This window comes from Sceloporus undulatus, chromosome 5 (assembly GCF_019175285.1).
Source record: "Sceloporus undulatus isolate JIND9_A2432 ecotype Alabama chromosome 5, SceUnd_v1.1, whole genome shotgun sequence".
In the NCBI taxonomy this organism is placed as follows: domain Eukaryota; kingdom Metazoa; phylum Chordata; class Lepidosauria; order Squamata; family Phrynosomatidae; genus Sceloporus; species Sceloporus undulatus.
This window is the reverse complement of record NC_056526.1, coordinates 2,025,331-2,029,827: the sequence shown is the minus strand read 5'-3', so window position 1 is coordinate 2,029,827 and position 4,497 is coordinate 2,025,331.

Genomic DNA, 4,497 nt, shown 5'->3' with positions numbered 1-4,497 from the left:
CCCCCCCATCTTCTCTTCTCCAAGCTGAATGTGCCCAACTCCTTCAGCCTCTCTTCCGAGGTTTTGTTCTCCATCGCTCTTATTATCCTTCTTGCCCTTCTCTGAACCTGCTCCAAATCTGTCCTAAAATAAGGCGCCTAGAACTGAATGCAAGACTTCGGATGAGTCCTGACCAGTGCAGAACAGAGAGGGACTATTGGCCTGTTTTAAAACGTGAATGTTTTAAAATGACTTAGAGTATGGAGGTGAGTAATTCTACACTCCAACTCTATTGCAAAGTGTCCCCGGTCTCCTGCTGTTCTCTGCTTGCTCCTCACCTTCTGACCTTATTTTTAGTAGTACAGGTAAAGGTAAAGGTAGTCCCTTGACATGAATGTCTGATCTTAACTTACTGTAAGTATTATTAATATTATTATTATCATCATCATGCCCAACTCCTTCAGCCTCTCCTTCTAGGTTTTGTTCTCCATCCTTATTCTCATCCTTGTTGCCCTTCTCCAAACCTGCTCCAATTTGTCTATATCTGTCCTAAAATGAGGCACCCAGAATTGAATGCTAAACTTCAGATGAGGCCAAACCAGTGCAGAATATAGTGGGACTATTGATTCCTTGACTTTGAATCTATGCTTCTAATAATGCAGGCTAAAATAGCATTCACCTTCTTTGCTGCAGCATCACACTGCTGGGTCATGTTCATCTTATGCTCCACTATAATCCCAAGCTCCTTTTCACATGGGCCATTGCTGAGCTGACTATCCCCCATCCTATACCTGCATATATGGTTTTTCTGGATCTAATACAGGATTTTGCATTTCTTCATTCGATGAGGTTCAGCCCAGTTTTCTAGTTTATGAAAGTTTGTTTGAATTCTCTTCCTATCTTCTGGCATGTTAGCCATTCATCCCAGTTTCTGTCAACTGCAAACCTGATAAGGATTCCTTCCTCCCTTTCATCTAAGTCACTGATAAAAATAGCCGGTCAAATGTGCAGTTTAGTAGATGAAGGGAATGCTGTGGATTTTGGTAAGGCATTTGACAAGGTCCCTGCAAGACTCAACTCAAGACCTCCTTCCCATTTAAGTGCAGCCATTGATGACAATTCTTAAGCATTGTCTTCCAACAAATTATGGATCCATCTGATAGTGTACCCATTTATTCCACCTTTCATCAGTTTGCTTATCAACGTATCTGGGGAGAATTTGTGCAATGCTTTGCTGAAATCCAGATAAAGGAGAACTAGAGAACCCCAACTTTCTTCTAAACCAGTGACCCAATTTTTTAAAAAAGATATTAAGATTAGTTTGGCAGGATTTCTTCTTAGGCTTCTCCTAAACACTGCGCTGTCATCTAGATACTTGCAGACTCCTTGATAATCCATTCAGTTCAATGGGTCTCCTCTAATTGGAATTAACTCATAGGATTCAGGCTATTGTGAATGGTGCTTAAATAAAAGAATGAAAATAAATCTGGTTCACTGTAAAATAACCCCAGTTTATTTGGTGGCATCTTTAGAGAATGCCAGCCACAGATGCTGGCAAAACATCAGGAATAAACTCTTCTAGAACATGGCCACAGAGCCCCAAAAAACCCACAAAAAAACTATGGATGCTGGCCATGAAAGCCTTCAACCTCAGGATGATTTGCAACTACCAGCAGGAGACAATTCCTGTTTCCTTGCAGGCAATGAAAGCTTTAAAATGGTCTACTATGGAGAGATTCTTTCTGGTCGACATTGCCCTCAATGCATGCCTTCTTCTAATGGCTTGACTGTAGATCTTGCAAATACTTCTGCCATGCACACACATGCACACAACTCAAATCCAGCTTCACACAATGCAGAATAAGTCTCCTGGCTTCCATAAATATATACTACAATAGTTATGCAGTTAGATGGCTTTGAAAGAAAAGGAAGCAGTTTCATGGGAAAGGAAGAGGAGCAGAGATTTGCTCATGGCATTGTCATGTGCCATCAAATTGGTTTTGACTTATGGCAACCTGATGAATGTGAGACCCTCCAAGGGACTCTGTTCCTGCCAACCCTCCTCAGGTCTTGCAAACTTAGGATAAGCATGGCTTTCTTGATGGAGACAAGTCATGCCAGATATCACCATCTCTCTCTCTCTCTTTTTTTTCTTTTTCTTTGATAAGAGTCACAAGCTTGATAGATGAAGGGAATGCTCTGGATATAGCATATCTTGGTTTCAGAAAGACTTTTGACATGATATCCTTGGAAACAAGCTAGTAAAAGATGGGTTAGACAGTGCAACCGTCTGGCAGATTTGTAATTGACCGTCCAAATCCAAAGGGTGCCCAGCAATGGCTCCTCTCACAAAAATCAGCTGTAGCTCACATCTTTAATAAGCTGAACATAAAGTCTTCATTCTTGCTAGAGTGGCAAAGCTGCCCACCACCCAGGACCCATTGCTAGATTCTACAACAGCCTGCTATGACACATTTAACAACTATTTTGCAGATAAAATCTCTCAAATAAGAGCCAACTTGGACGCCAGTCTTATAACAGAATCGATCAATGAGGCATCCAGCAACTAATCTGGATCGGTTTGAGTCTGTGAGTACCGAGGACATGGACAAACTTCTTGGTAGTATGAGGAAGACAACATGCCCCTCGTTCCTTGCCCTTCATGGTTGGTAGTCCAGGAGGGAGATACCATAGTGATGTATATGACATGTATTATGAATGCATCTCTTAGAGAAGGCCAGTTTCCAACTTGTGTAGAAGAAACGGTTGTGAAGCCGCTTCTGAAAAAAATCCTTCCCTAGACCCTCTGGACATAAACAACTATGGGCCAGTTTCACATCCTCCATTTTTTACCAAAGTGATTGAGCGGGAAGTTGCTCTTCATCTCCAAGTAGTTTTGGATGAAACTGATTATCTGGATCCATTTCAAACCAGCTTTAGGGCAGGATATGGAGCTGAGACTGCCATGGCTGCCTTGGCTGATGATCTTCATCTAGGCATTGACAGGGGAAGCATGACCCTGTTGGTACTTTTCGACCTTTCAGCGGCTTTTGACACCATTGATCATGACATCCTTTTGGAACGCCTGAGAGAGTTGGGAGTCAGGGGCATTGCATTGCAATGGTTCCGATCCTATCTCTCGGGTAGATTCCAAAGAGTGATATTTGGGGACAGTTACTCTTCTAAAAGAGAGCCCAAATCGGGCATCCCTCAAGGTGCCATTCTGTCCCCAATGTTATTTAATATATATATGAAGCTGCTGGGAGAGATCATCCAGAGACATGGGGCGGATCTTATCAGTATGCTGATGACACCCAGATATACCTCTCCATTCCTCGGATGATAGTTCTGGCCAAGGATGGCACCTCTCCTTTCGATGAATGTCTTAAGGTGGTAATGGACTGGACGAGGAAAAACAGACTGAAACTGAATCCAGATAAGACGGAGGTACTTGCTGTCAGAACCCCTAACCCAGGTATAAGGATATGTCAACTGGTCCTGGATGGGGTCACACCTCCCCTAAAGGACTGTGTTCACAGTCTGGAGGTGCTTCTAGATTCATTACTTCATATGTCAAATCAGATAAATGCAACGGTCAGGAGTGGCTGTTATCAGCTTCAGCTGATACGTCAGCTGCGCCCTTTCCTGGAACTGGGGGATCTGGGAAGTGTGGTACATGCGCTGGTAACCGCATGACTCGACTTCTGCAATGCGCTCTATATGGGGCTACCCTTGTGTCTAGTCCGGAGACTATAATTAGTCCAAAAAATGCCAGCCAAACTAGTTACTGAAACAGCTAGAGGTGCTCATATAACACTTATCTTAAAATCTCTCCACTGGCTGCCTATATGCAGTCCAAGGTGATGACCTTTAAAGCCCTTCATGGACTGGGTCCAGCTTATTTGTGGCATCACCTTCTTCCGTACAACCCACCCTGTGCACAGTTCCTCTGGGATGAGTTTACTACAGCCTAAGAAGACCAGATTGGCTGCGGTAAACCAGAGGACTTTTTCCTCTGCCGCTCCTAGGCTCTGGAACGACCTGCCAGAGGAGATCCACCATATGACCACCTTAGAAGCCTTTCAAAAGGCTGTTAAGACCAATTTCGTCCTGCAGCCTTTCTAGATTAACCTCCTCTCCGCTGTTATTGATGCCCTGCTAGAATGATAGAAGTCTCGCCTCCAATTACTTTCAATTTCAGCTAATTTTTATTTTTCCCCTTTTACTTAGTATTTTATATTGCAGTTTATTTTATATTGTTATTGTTTTAGTTTATTATTCTTATGATTGGGAGGGGGGTTGGGGGAGGGTATTAATTAGAAATGCGAATTTTAATTGTATATTGTGTTATTATTCTGTTTGTTCTAACCTGCCTCGATCCACAGGGAGAGGCAGGCTATAAATAAAATGTATTATTATTATTATTATTATTATTATTATTATTATTATTATTAAAGAGGATCACTACCAATTTTGCAAAGAATAAGCAAACTGGCTTAGGCCCATTTTAATCTTTGC